This window comes from Mangifera indica, unplaced genomic scaffold, assembly GCF_011075055.1.
Source record: "Mangifera indica cultivar Alphonso unplaced genomic scaffold, CATAS_Mindica_2.1 Un_0011, whole genome shotgun sequence".
NCBI classification, from domain to species: Eukaryota; Viridiplantae; Streptophyta; class Magnoliopsida; order Sapindales; family Anacardiaceae; genus Mangifera; species Mangifera indica.
The window spans coordinates 498,299-514,262 of record NW_025401103.1 but is presented as its reverse complement, the minus strand read 5'-3'; the positions used below and the strand labels follow the sequence as shown (position 1 = coordinate 514,262).

The window sequence follows — 15,964 nt, the reverse complement described above, 5'->3', positions numbered from 1 at the left end:
GTAACATCATTATATATTTTTTGATAATTAATTGAATAAATTTGAGGTAGGTCACTTTGGATTGCCGAACCAAATATGTGTTTGTTTTCCTTTTTTTTTTTTTTGGGCTTGCATTTGTGGTTCGGCTGTTTCTTTTAAACCCAAACAGTTAACTAAGATATGTGATAGAAAGATAAACCGTCATTGACCATCCAATTATCCATAAGTAAAATATGAATGATTATTGTTCATCCCACGTTCAAGTTTCAACATTCTAGTAATGGTCAAGAAATAATGAAAAAACTAAAATTACTTGTCTTCTACCTAAAGTTTTATTATTTTTAATGAAAACTTTTTAATCTTATAGAAAATGAGTACAAAAATATAATTATACGTTGGATGAACGATTTATATATAATACTCTATTTTGTGTTTTTCATTATTTTAAAACTTCAATTTGAACATATTCAGTCACCTTTATAAACAATCAAATGAAATTTACAGACTAAAATGAGTTTGTTTCACATTATTGTTTTTATTAACATAAATGAGGTTACCGAGGTTTTGATTATATTAAATTATCAAAACTTTATTCAAATGAAAGCCATGATTTTAAGGTATCATTATTCACTAAACTGTCTTTAATTAAAAAAATAAAAGAAATATTGTTTAAAAAGGAAAAAAGAAAAAGAAAAAATTAAGTATGATCCGAATAATTTGAATTAAACAAATTAAAATCTGATCCCTCAGCTTCATCATATAAATAAAGGGCGTAGGAGGAAGTAATAGTTTTCATTTCCATTGATCAGAAAAATGGTTCTCTCAAAGACTGCAACCTTGTCTGATGCATCTGTCCATTCCACCTTCGCTTCTCGATACGTTCGGACCTCACTTCCGAGGTTGTAAATTTAATTAGGAGACATTAATTTATGATTAGAAGATAAGAAAATAAAAGAGATGTTGTTGTTGCAGGTTCAAGATGCAGGAGAACTCGATCCCGAAGGAAGCGGCGTATCAGATCATAAATGACGAGCTAATGTTGGACGGAAACCCTAGGTTGAACTTGGCTTCGTTTGTAACCACATGGATGGAACCTGAGTGCGATAAGCTCGTCATGGCTTCCATTAACAAGAACTACGTTGACATGGATGAATACCCCGTCACCACTGAGTTACAGGCAAGCCTTAATTTATTCATCCACTTCTAATTACGCATCAGATCTGTTATACATGATGATATTACATCCATTCCGCATTCTCCTCCGAAAATAGTTATTATGTTGAACAAAATATGATCGATATTAAAGGGAACAAAAGTGATCAGTAGATCTTGTATTTGCATCTGAAAACTACCCTTAAACATTCACATCACTAACTACAAATACATTTAAATTCCAGATTTGAGTTTTTTTCAATTATCTTACACCAAAAATGGTTTGTATCATACATTGACTAACAGATAGATTTAGTATTCTAATTGTGTAAGTTATATAGATTTTTTTTTTTGTTTCAAATTTTGCAGATAATTGGATCCATTATGCCTGTGAACAGGCAGTGGATTACCCAACAATAGGTTGGGAGGATGATTTATGATTTTTAGCTCTAATTGCAACTCTCTATCGACCCGCTACTAAAACTTGATTTCTCGATAATACTATCATCACAACACATATAGGTAATTAATTAAGAAAAAATAAATAAAATATAAGAATGAAATGAAAATCTCGATTTAACTTGTTTTAACTCAGTTTAATTAGTTATCATTGCTTCAAATGAGAGAAAGAGAAAAATATTTAAAAAAAAAAAAGAAAGAAAGAGGAAGAACTTGAAGAAAAAATGAGAAGGAAACTATCAACAAAAAACTTCAAAAAAAATTATTAAATTAACCATAAGAATTGCATTTATTAAAAAGCACCTCCGTATATATATATATATTTTTTAGTAAATAAATGAGTATTAGTAAACTCAGTCATATTTTTCTTAGTTTTATTTGTCTTTTATTATTACACTACATTTGTCGATCATGCCCAATAATTCTAATGTAAAATAGCTAAGTTCTCTCTTGGTTAATTATAACTGATTTTGTTTTGGTAAATTTGCATAATACAAAATTATGCAAAATGACATTACTTAGTTTTTTTCAAATAAATATACTATATTGTATGAAACTTACTTAAAAAGTAAAGCAGATATCTTTTAGATGTTGATTACAATTATGAGATTAATTTTTAATCTGTTATAATTTTAGTTTTGTGATATAATATATTAATCTTCCTTTCTTAACCAGTGAAATTTGACACGCTGGAGCACTACAGTAGATGTTGGGGAAATGTCATTTTCTTCTAATCAATGAGGCCCGCCAGTTGCGGCGCCCCGTTGGATCTCATGGGGTCTACAATCGGACCATTTTTATTTGGCCAAAGGACTATTTCCCACCCAAGTTTTGGTATGATTTCAAAGTCGTACTTATAGAGTTTGAAAAATTCAAAATCTCACCTATTAATCAACTGAAGTTAAAATTTTTAGTTAAATACAGGATAAAATTATCATTTTATTAGTAATATTAAAAAATATAAAATTTATTATATTTTTCTCTCCTAAGTTATAAAAACTAATATTTCACCTTTCCAAAAGTTTTTAAAATTTGAAAAATCATATTTCCCCCTCCCTCCCAAAACCTTTGAATTTTTTAAATACGACGAAGCTTGTTCGCTGACAAGGAGATCTGGATCTCTTCGTCGGCAAAGAACGAAGAGATTCTAGATCTCTTCATCAACAAAGAGATCTGGATCTCTTCATTTCGTTGACAAAGAGATCTGAGGAGATTTGGACACTTTGTCATCTCTTCGTCAATGAAGAGATTCGTCGCTAAAGAGTCCAAATCTCTTCGTTTAGATCTTGCCGATCTCTTCGTTGAAGACAAAGAGATCCGTTCCAAATTTGTCTACGTGCGTCGACCAATGGTTTAGGGTGGAGAGTGGAAGTCATCGGCGCCGGAGAGGTGAAGACCAAATTTGAGAGGAAAATATGACTTTTCAAAATTAGAAAACTTTAGTTAGGGGTGAAGTTGTTAGTTTTTAAAACTTAGAGAAAAAAATAAATAAATTTTATATTTTTTAATATTATTAATAAAATAATAATTTTATCCCTTTTTTTAACTGAGAATTGAATTTTAATAGCAGTAATGTCATGGGTGAGATTTTGGATTTTTCAAACTCCATTGTTCTGACTTAAGAACACACATAAACTTAGGTGGGACATAGTCCTTTGGCCTTTTTATTTTCATAACCTGAGCCATGTCCTACGAGGAATGTCATGCTCCTCAATATGTTTTTCCGGTGTAAATTAACATATATATTATACATATATTTTTTTTAATTTCTAACTTGATGGGTTATGTTACAATTTTTTCTATTGCAAGATTTATGAATATTTGTTACCTTTTTACATTTGATATTTTCCTAATAATTATACCCAAATTTTGATCCCTAATTACATTTTACAAAAAAATATTTTTCATAATTATAATCATATGAAAATTTGTCTTCATATTTTAACTTAAGGTCTTATGATACAATTAAGTTTTATGCATATTTGTTTCATATCTTTCTAATATTAATAGCCAAATTTGTAGTATCGATTGATTATCAAAAAAGTGTTTTTGATCATCTAAATGTATTGTTCAGAATAGAAATGATAATTTTAGTCTGAATTTAGGGGTTTCAACCCTCTTTAACCCTAATGGAGAAAGAATTCTCCGATAAAAATGAAAAAAAGGAAGGGGATGGGACGGGGGCCAAAAAAATCATTATAATAAGGGACAAAGATATATGTGTTTTCTCTCCACTTTGTCTTGTCCTCGCCTGCCTCGTCCCTTTTTTTTTTTATATTAATATATTTTTTAAAAATACTAACGTATCTTTATAGTTTTATTTTATTTATATTTTTAAATTTATTTAGTTTTTTATTTTGTATATTAAAGTGACTAATATATGATATTTGTGATATTTGAAATAGTAAGTTAGTTTTAATTTTTACTTAATTTTATTTTTAATATATTTATGTTATGTTTAGAAGGTATATAAATAAGATTTTTCTCCGCGGGTACGAGGAGGGGATGGGGATTGAGATCCCCTCCCTACCCTTCCCATTGCCATCCCTAGTTCAGAATTAAGCTTGACATAATCTTATATAAAGTATTTATTCTGAAATTAAAAATTCTGAATTTGAATTGTTTAAATGTGTAGCTTCATGTTACATATTAACATAGATTTAAGATGAATAACAGTGATAGATGATTTGAATGGAAACAGAACCGGTGTGTGAACATGATAGCGAATCTATTTAATGCACCACTTGGAGATTCAGATAAGGCAGTTGGAGTTGGGACAGTGGGATCATCAGAGGCCATTATGTTGGCTGGCTTAGCTTTCAAAAGGAAGTGGCAGAACAAGAGGAAAGCTGAGGGCAAACCTTACGACAACCCCAATATAGTCACAGGAGCCAACGTTCAGGTGGCTGGGAGAAATTTACGATTTATCAGTAAAGAATGAATTAATTAAATTTAACACAGAGTCTTTTTGGTTAGGTATGCTGGGAGAAATTTGCCAGGTATTTCGAAGTGGAGCTGAAGGAGGTGAAGCTAAGAGAGGGATACTATGTAATGGACCCTCAAAAGGCAGTTGAAATGATAGACGAGAACACTATTTGTGTTGCTGCTATTCTTGGTTCCACTCTTAATGGAGAATTTGAAGATGTTAAGCTTTTGAACGATCTCTTGACTGAGAAGAACAAACAAACTGGGTAAATATTATTTTTATTAATTAATATGCCAATTAATTTTTATTAATAAAAACCTAATTAATTAGTATAATTTTGTAGATGGGACACTCCAATCCATGTTGATGCAGCAAGTGGTGGGTTCATTGCTCCATTCCTTTACCCGGAGCTTCTGTGGGATTTCCGGTTACCATTGGTGAAGAGTATTAATGTGAGTGGGCATAAGTACGGACTTGTATATGCTGGAATTGGATGGGTGATTTGGAGGAGCAAAGAGGACTTGCCTGAAGAACTAATCTTCCATATCAACTATCTTGGAGCTGATCAACCCACCTTTACTCTTAACTTCTCCAAAGGTCATTATAATTCACGTCTGCCTCTTTACTTTATGAATCATGTATTCCTTCTTGGTTGATGTAATTATATTTTAATGCACACAGGTTCTAGTCAAGTTATTGCGCAGTACTACCAACTCATCCGATTGGGATACGAGGTACGTAAGAGGATTGTATTTTATATATATATATATATATTTGTCTTCATCGATCCTTAAATAACTTGTGGAACCTCAGGGTTACAGGAACATCATGGAAAATTGTCGTGAAAACATGATAGTACTCAAGGAGGGACTGGAGAGGACTGGGCGTTTCAGCATAGTATCAAAAGACATTGGGGTGCCTCTAGTTGCATTTTCTCTTAAAGAGAACAGCTCTCACGATGAATTTGAGGTGTCGGACATGTTGAGGCGGTTCGGATGGATTGTGCCTTCATACACAATGCCCCCTGATGCACAGCACGTGGCAGTGCTCCGTGTTGTCATACGAGAAGATTTCTCTCGTACATTGGCTGAGCGTCTAGTTATAGACATCGAGAAAGTTCTGCATGAACTTGACACTTTACCCGCCAAAGTCAAGGCCAAGATTGCAGCAACCACTGATGAAGACACTAGTGGAAAACCTGCTGTTGAAACGTCTTTGCCTTCCAAGAAAACTGATCTTGAGAGACAGAGGGAGATTGCAACTTTATGGAGGAAGTATGTCTTTGATAAGAAGAAAACTAATGGCGTTTGTTAGAGCTGGAGTTTCAAACAAATTCAATTTTCTTATATTTAACTATTTCGTATTTTCCCTATAATATTTGGATTTTTGTGCTGCGTACATCAACTATTTGATTGATTTTTTTTTTTAATTCAATTCAAGAGCTTATTGTTCTTCGTATGACGAGTTTATATTATTGAATTTAATATTTCAAACTTTTGATCACCTTTTGAATGACTTTTCATCCATACATAAACTTTAGAAAAAGAATTTTGTATGAATTAGACTAATAATAATATAAACCTTATGTTAGACTGAGAACGAGAGGAGATTGGCATCGCATGTGGTAGTGGAGGGAAGAGAAAAGAGTTTGATATTCTCCTTTCTTAAATTAGAAATTTCCATAAAACTAATTACTTGCTTGCTTAAATTTACATGGAAATATGGCTATTTTAAATGGCAAGCGTAAAAGTAACTTTACTTGAGAAAGCTAGTTCATAACGTACCAAAAAAAAAAAAAAAGCTAGTTGATTACTTACAAAAAATTTACCATCTCATGCAATAGCAAGTAAAATGTTCTGCATGCTTTTAGAATGAATTAAGTAATTAATTACATAACTTAGATTAAAATAATTCTAAACCCAAACACCTTTTTATGTTTGATTTCTGAAAGATTAGGTGAAGAGAATACATGCAAAACAAACATACATATCAAGAGAAAAAGAATCAAAACATGCATTTGCAAAAAAAAAAAAAAAATAAGGATTTTACCTGCTCCTTTGCCTCTTATATAGATATAAGATGATGAAATGAGTCTCCCACTTGCAAGACCTCCAAAGAAAGTCCACCACTTAGCCAAAATACAACCTTTGTTGTGAGGTAGAGAGAGTGAAGAGAGTTTTGCAATTTAGTGAGAAAAATTTTAATTTAAAATAGACTAACTCACTTTAAATGAACTAACTTCATTCTTTTATAATGGTGGCTAGTTGTAATTTTCTAAAATTCTACTTTTGGCTCACCAAAATATTGATTTAAAGATTTGCCTTGCATATATATATATATATATATATATATATATATATATATATATACATAAAATATATTTTAGCCACATTAATTTTATCTCACTAACACTTTAACTTTTAAGATGTTATTTTTGCATCCATATAACATTTTATATGATTCTTATTATCCTTCGGAAGGTGCTAGCCAACCTCAGATAATTAATTTTCTCTCTCATAAGCTTAGTTTATTGGTGTGACTCTTTAGGTTTACTATGACACAGTCGTAAGTTGTTTTTCAGACAATTCGAAAGTGTATCTGAAAACTGAACGACTATGGTAAATATCTAACAATGTGTCATAGCCCCTTAACCACGATGAAGAAATACTCCATCAAACCTAAAATATCCAATCGTATGTTCCATGTAGGTAATATCCTTCTGTTGTCCAAGGCAAATCGATTTTGGACTCATGGATTGTCAAAGTCCTAATTTCGATTTTTACAAATATATTCAAAACATGTCATAACGAATGTCCCTTGTATGACTTACATTATACTCTAGCTAGAGATTCGATTTCTAATACTTATCGATGTTCACTTTAGAACTCAGATATGAGTAAATCAGTGGATACTTAAAACCCAATACTTTCCAAGTCAATAGATCCAATCTTGACTATCGTTCTTCTTCATATACAAATAACATATGACCCGTATGGTTTGTTTTACGAGATATGGTTAACCCCATATATATACACTATATGAATCATATATATTGATATTGGATCCGACTATGACATCTCAGGTCAAAAGATTATTTCGTACACTAGTGTGATTTTATGATAAGTCATTGACTACGATTTAATAACTATGTGACTTATCATTATTGGTCATGTTCGAAAAACAGTTTTCTAATTGTTAATCTATACTATTACCCTAATGAGATGACCATCATCGTCACCCGCACTAATGTCATCTCATGACATTCAATGGAGATATTCAATATGCCTATTATGTGATATAATTATCCAAGTTATATTACGTCTATAGGAAACAATTTGATGATTCAGTTTATATTAAGTGAGTCATCCATACAGTTCATACACATACTTTATATTATCTCAAAATAAAGGAAACAGTTTATGCATATGAATAAAAGAACTACTTCTTTATTAATAAATTATTTAAAAAATTATATACAAAATGAAATACCTTGAAACTAACAACACGAATGGTTCCTAAGGCATATACTAACAAAACTCCCACTTGCACTAGAGTCATTCACTATTGTATCGCATACCCATCTTCTCTGTTGATTGTTTCAGTGTCATCACCTTAGTCAGTGGGTCAACAATGTTCTCTGTTGATTCTGTTTTCTTAATTATGATCTCTCCAATTTCAATAAATTCTTTTAAAATATGATATTTTTGTTGAATATGTTTAGACTTCTAATGTGCTTTTAGTTCCTTTGCTTACGCATTAGCACTGGTATTATCATAGAACATGGTTATAAGATAAGCTATGTTTGGAACCACACCAAGTTCAGATACAAACTTGTGCATCCATACAATCTCTTTTGTAACTTCTGAAGCAGTAATATATTCAGCTTTTGTAGTGGAGTCAACTGTGGTTGATTGTTTAGAACTCTTCCAACTAACCATACCCCTATTAGAAATAAAAATGTACACTGACGTAGACTTTCTATCATCAACGTTTGATTGGAAATCAAAGTCTGAGTATCTCTAAATGTTTAACTCTGAATGCCCATAACTCAGAACAAGATCTTTAGTCCTTCTTAAGTACTTAAGGATTGATTTCACAATTGACAAATGTTTCTCCCATAGATTAGCCTAATATTTGCTCGTAACACTTACAACAAACGTTATATTAAGCCTTGTACATATCATTGCATACATAAGTTTGCCTATAGTCGAAGCATAAGACACATTATATATCTATTGTCATTTTTTATCGGTCTTTGGACCCATATCTTTAGAAAGATGAAGACCATGAATAAAGGGCAAAAGTCTTCTTTTCGAGTTTTTCATGTTGAACTTTTTCAACAACTTTTCTATGTACATTTTTTGGAATAATCTTATTATCCTTTTGTTTTATCTCTATAAATATGAATTCCGAGGACGTATGTAACATCTCAAAAATCTTTCATTGAGAAGGTTCTAGATAACCAAATCTTAACCTTATTCATCATGCCAATGTTATTACCTATTAGTAGTATGTCATCTACATACAATATGAGAAATGTAACAACATTATCCTTAACCCATTTGTAAACACAAGGTTCATTTGGATTCTTTTTGAAACCAACGATTTGATTAGTTCATCAAATTGAATATTCCAACTTTTGGAAGCTTGTTTCAATCCATAAATGGATTGATGCAACTTGCATACTTTATGTCTTTTGAAAGTAGATACAAAACCTATAGATTGTTTCATATATATGTTTTCCTCAATGAATTCATTGAGGAATGCGGTCTTAACATCTATTTGCCAAATTTCATAATCATGGTATGCTGCGATAGCTAGCATTATTCAAATAGATTTAATCATAACCACGGACAAAAAAGTTTCCTCATAATCCAACTCCTATTTTTTAGAATAACCCTTTGCTACTTGTCATGCCTTATAGGTCTCTACTTGTCCATTCTTTCCAATCTTTCTTTTGAAGACCCACTTATAGCCAATAAGAACAATTCCTTCTATTTCATAATCCATTACTTCTAGCCATCTACCTAAATTAATATCTAGTATTGCTTCCTCATAGCTTTTAGGAATATCATTATGATTTATTTCTCCTTCTAAATAAGATTCAAAATCTTGTTCATGAAGACATTTGTATCTTTATGGAGGTTTGGATACTCTAAAAGATCTTCAAACTGGAATTGGTACATTAAATGTAGAAGTCTACTAAGAGGACTCTCCTGGCTCAGCCTGTTTGATTTTAGGCTCTTTGAAATTTTCTTTGAGCTCTATTATTCTTCCCATACCTCTTTCTTGCAAGAACTTCTTCTCCAAGAAATGCACATTTCTACTAATCGAAATTCTTTGATCAGTTGAGAAGTAAAAGTAATATCTTAAACATTCTTTAGGATATTATATGAAATGAGCCTTTTTAGACTTAACATCTAGCTTATCGATTTTAATTAATTTAACATAAGCTTGACATCCCCAAATTTTAAGATAATTGACATTGGGAGGCTTACCATACCACATCTCATATGGTATTTTTTGAACTGATTTGGATGATGCTCTGTTTAGAATATGTATAGTGATAAGCAATACGTATCCCCGTAATGATATTGGTAGGTCTATAAAACTTACCATGGATCATACCATATCTAATAAGGTATGTTTCCTCCTTTTTGATACATCATTGTGTTGTGGTGTATACAAATGAGTCATCTGGGATATGATTTCATTTTCTCTCAGGTAATCTTGAAATTTCATACTCAAATATTCACCTCTACCATCTGATCGTAAGGCTTTGATATTCTTTTCGGATTGTTTCTCTACTTCATTCTTGAATTCCCTAAACTTTTCGAAGGATTCTGATTTGTGTTTTATTAAATACACATACCCGTACCTTGAATAATCATCAATAAAAATGATGAAGTATTGAGAACCACCTTTTGCCATTTCACCAAATGGTCCGTACACATCAAAATGTATTAGTTCCAATAGTTCTTTGGATCTTTCCCTTTTATTATTAAAGGGTAATTTGGTCTGTTTTCCTTGAAGACATGATTGACAAGTTGGATAGGGTCAGAACCCAATGAATTCAAAATTTCACTTGTTTCCAATCCCATTATTCTGTTGTCTCCTGTGTGACCAAAATGATGATGCCAACTAGAGAATTTCCAAAATAAATCAAACATTCATTACCATTAAACTGCACATTGTAATCATTTTTACATAAGACATACAAAAATCATATTTATAGTAGTTTTAGAAAAATATAAAATTTTGTACAATCTCAAAAGATGTTCTGATGGAAGCTTTAGAGAACGATCCCCTATGGCTTCAGCTATAACTCTTGCTCTATTGGCCATCTTCAAAATGACTTAATTCTTGGACAATGTAGAACTATTCTGCAAGTCTTACAATGACACATATATGTGAGATGTAGCTATTGAATCTAATATCCAGATTTGATCATTTGAATTAACATTTAACTCAAATTCTATCACAAATGAAGAAAATATATATGCTTTCTTTTCCTTCAAACTTTGAAAGTATAAAGGACAATTCCTCTTCTAATGTCCGTCCTTGTTATAGTGGAAGCACTACCTCTTTGCCTTGACCTTATCTGTATTGGGTTGGTTTTTCTTAAAGTTCTTTTTCTTTGGACCTTTCCAAGGTCATTTGTGTTTCTTCTTTTGATAGAGGCATCGAAGGCGTATCGAGCCATCAAGGGGATTTGCTACATATTTCAGTTGGACCAATTACGAGGAGTAAAGCTAAGAAGATGCAACAAGCCTTAGTTGGGCTCATGGAGGGCTTAAAGACTAAAATCAGCTTACTCAAGGATGACTGGATGCTTAAAGGAGCCAACCGAGAGGTCAACTTAGATTCAGGTTTAAGCCTATATGCAGACAGACTTTGAACGACCATAACTTTTGATCTAAGAGAAGTTACGGGGTCTGTAATATATCAATGTGAAGCTCATTTCAAGCTCTATAACACAACTAGCTTTGCTAGTTATGCCCAATTTAGAGCCCCAAATAAAACTATTTCAGTGTGTATTACATAGTTTTTATTTTACCAAATTTAAGATTTTCGATTTTTATGATTGTGATCTTGTTGTGACCGGGCTAGACTTTATTGAGCCCAATTGACACGTTTTCTTTTAATTTAATTAGTGTTTTAGATAGTTAATTAGGTAATGGGCTTGGGAAGTTTGGAAATCCATTAGGTCATGGGTAGTTCAGGGTTAAGTTGGTAATGTACTATATAAACTCAAATTTTCATGATGAATAGATCTTTTGGCCGACTTTCACAAATAGATTGCTTTCTGTTGCGCTTACAATCTTTGAACTTATTAAGATTCGTCTTATGGCATTCATCATTCATATACCAAGGTTTGTTCGATTCCATATCGATTCGAGTCAAGGTTTAATTACATGACAAAACTGATTTAATCCTAGGGAAATATCTTCTTGAGTGCTAGGTCTTGCATCAAATCATTAAGGTTCGCGTCAGTTAGTATCAGACCCGAGTTGAATCAAGTTTCGTATCTATCTTTTCTTGTGTTTTTTATTAGTAATTCTTTTCTTCAATAGTCGTGCATTGTAGGAATTTTTTAGTGTCTTTTGATTTCATTCTCTTGGTGATTTCATGTTCGTTTTCTTGATTATGTTTTGGTGTCTTTGTTTTTGTCAAATTCTTGAATTCTTGATTGTGTTTTGGTGTCCTTGTTTCCATCAAATTCTTGAATTCATGATTAACCCTAATATAGTCAAATTCTAGGTTGTGTGGTTGTCTAATTTATCTTCTTGATTGATCCAAAAAAAATAAAACGAAAAAAATGCAAAAAAAATTGTGAAGGCCTGAAAGTAATTTAAATTGGGGGTGGCATGAATTTTTTTATCTAGATTCAAACAAACCTTTAGGGAGTGAATTAGGGTTAGCTTTGTGTGGGAATTCTTGATCTCTTAGGAAAGATTTTGTTGTTGTCGAATTTGAAAGGGTAGTTCTTGGTGGAAATTATTGTTGAAACTTGTCAAAACCTTGATTGCCTTGATTGACAAAAAAAAAAAAATAGAAGCAAAAAAAAAAGAAGCGAAAAAAATGGAAGCAAAAAAAAAAAAGTGCGATTTGGGAATTCCAAAATTGGGGGGAGTAATCTTGGATTGTTTCCTTTAACCTTTAAGGAAAAAGTCTTGTAATTGCCTAAGTTGGGAGATTGGGTTCTTGATTTGTTCCCAAAATCTTTAAATTTTCTAAAAAACAAAAATTTAAAGTGATAGTAACCTAAAAAAAATAATGCAAACATGAGTACGAGTGTAAACACGTGAGGGAGCGTGCGAGGATTATTATTTACAGATACATTTGTTTTATGAAATTATAACATGGTAGAATTAAAAAACCATAGTGTTGTAGAAGATTCAAGTAAAATCGAGGCTTTTACAATGCAAGCAATCCAACAACAGTTTGAGCAACTTTTTAATGTAATAGGGATTGTTAATGGTAGGTTGGATAAATTAGAGCAGCAGCAGAGTGATAAAGGGGGAAGTAGTACAACCAAGGGTAAGAGAAAGACACCAACGGTGAGGGATGAGGATAGGATAGTTATCGACAATGAAGATGATGAAATAAGTAATAGGCTGAATAATATAAGGAGTAAAAGAGGACATCATAGTCATAGAAATAGTATGTATAGAGAGAATAGGCAGAGTGATAGTAACCTCAGTAACATTAAGATGAAAATTCCATCTTTTTAGGGTAGAAATGATCCGAAAGCATACCTGGATTAGGAGCAAAAAGTAGATCAGGTTTTTGACATTCATAGGTATTCTAAGGAGAAAAAGGTGAAGTTGGTTATTGTAGAATTCACTGATTATGCTAGTATTTGGTGGGCCAGTTATTGAAAAATAGATGTAGGAACTTGGGTAGACCCATAGATACGTGGGATGATATAAAGAGTATAATGAGGCAGCGTTTTGTTCCTAGCCATTACCATAGGGATTTACTTCAGAAGTTACAAGGCTTAGGCAAGGGAGCAAGAGTATGGAGGACTGTCATAAAGAGATAGAGATAGCCATGATTAGGGCTAATATAGAGGAAGACAGGGAAACCACTTTTACTAAGTTTTTAAATGGGTTGAATAGGAAAATAACAAATGTTGTAAAGCTCCAACATTATGTAAAGCTAGAGGATTTGGTAAATATGATGATGAAGGTAGAAAGACAATTACAACGTAAGGGTAAAAGGGATGTAGGTTCCTATTCTAGTCTTGGGAAGTCAGGTGTGTCAAAGAGAGATGGTAAACCACCTTTTAAGCCAAAATTGAGTACTCTAAACCTAAGGGAAATGAGTTTAGCTGAGAGTATTAAACATGAACTATTGAAGAGAAACAGTGAGATAAAATGTTTTAAGTGTTTAGGTTAGGGTCACATACCTTCCCAATGTCCCAACAAAACCATGGTGTTGAGAGAGGGTGGTGAATATGAGATAGAGGAAGAGTCTAGTAATGAGTCTATGCCACCATTAGAGGATGCCAGTGATGTAGAGTTATAGTATGCAGTAGAGGGTGAGACATTAGTGTCTAGGAGAGCTTTGAGTTTACACTATAAGGAAGAAAATGATGAGCAAAGAGAGAATATTTTCCATACTAGATGTCATGTAAAGAGAAGGTGTGTAACTTAATTATTGATGGGGCTAGTTGCACAAACGTAACTGATGTATACGCGACTCCATTGTCATTTTTGGGTTCCAAGCCATCCTCAAGTCTCCATACAACCTTTGAGGCCAAAAAGAATAAAGTTCTAGCAAATCCCAAGCCAAAGGTGTTGACTCAATGAGTCATTATGCTCTAATTTTGATGATAACAAACTAATATGTCCCTAAGCATATTAACTAATGATTTGACTTGAGTGTGAGCTTAGATTGCAAGAATTTATCTAATGCACTTGAAGGAGTTTCAAGATGACAATGAAGACAAGGCTCAAGTGAAGAATTCTTGAAGATTTGAAGTAAACCTCAAGTTTAGGTAGACATGTTTGTAATTTGGAGCATTCGTTTTGATTAGAATATTTATTTGCATGGGATAGCTCACTTGAAAACTCATTTTTATATCTTTCACATTTTGGGTTAAAATGTCATTTTTCAAACTTATTGGGTTAAGCGAAGTTTTTCACTAAAGTTTATTAATTCTTTTAAAATGATGAAGTTTTGTGAACTACATTTTCACATCTTAAAGTTGGTTTTGAAAGAATTTTCAAAAATGGGTTAAATTGTCACTTTTCAAAGTTTTAAGGGTCAAATGTTATTTTTGAAAATTAAGGGGGTAAAATGTAATAAAATTTGGTCAACCGAATTTGACCGATCGAATCAGCTTCCAAATTGTCCAGAAGCCATGTATTTTGGCTTCCAGAAATTCGGTCGATCGAATTTTGGTTTGAATTTTTCCAACGGCTAGTGCCACGTAAGCTCTACGGAAATGCCATGTCACATCCGGTTGATCGAATTGTGCATTTTCTGGAAAACTAAAATGGCTATCTTTGTGCGCAACGCTAACTTTCCTCATTTTTCCCTATATAAACCTAATCAAATTCGTTCGAAAAGAACTTTTGCCATAAAAACCTTTCATATATTTGAGAGCAAATTAGTTTTGAGCTATTTACTTGAAAATTCTTCTCTCTAATCAAAACCCTTGCTCATACACTTTGTAATTTCATTTGCATTGGGTTGTACTAAGCTTTAATTTTTATATACACTCTTGAGAGAGATCATATTTCAATTTCGTACTAAAATTCATGCTATAAAAAAGTGAGGTTCACTCTTAGAGAGATTAGAAAATTTCTTGTGAGAGAAATTGAGTTTTAACATTTGTAAAGGTTAATAGCACCTTGGAAGCTATTTTGGTTGTGAAGAAAAGCTTGGTTAAGGTTTAGGTCAACCAAGGATTATTGGAATACTCCAAGGGAGAAAGCTTGGACGAGTGGACGTAGGCCGGGTTGAGCCGTACCACTATACATCGCGTGTTTGATTTTCTCTTCCCTTTAACTCTTTTTATGTTATGTTATTTTGATTGTATTGATTATTTGGAATATTTTAGTTATTCTCGTAAATTGGATTAAAAATAGGCAACATTCATTGATTTGAATAAATTGCTTTAATTCTCAAATTTGGTAAAGATTGTTTTAAAATTGCCTAATTCACCCCCCCTCTTAGGCCATTCGATCCTACAATTGGTATCAGAGCTTGGTTAGTCATTCTCATACACTTAACCGTTTAGAGCAATGGCCATGAACCTAGGAAAATCCCATACCGTTAGTGAAGTGCTTGCCCTTAATAGACCGCCATTGTTTGATGGCACCGGATATGCCCATTGGAAAAATCGCATGTCGATTTTCCTTCAAAGTGATTATGAATTGTGGGATGTAGTGCAAGATGGACCTTTTGTTCCTATGAAAGAAGTAGATGGAAAACAAG

At 32.4% G+C, this 15,964-nt stretch overlaps 1 pseudogene; it reads left to right on the top strand.

Moving 5' to 3' along the window:
* Window positions 1-792: 792 nt before the first annotated feature.
* Window positions 793-5,952, top strand: LOC123205660 (annotated as a pseudogene).
* Window positions 5,953-15,964: the final 10,012 nt, after the last annotated feature.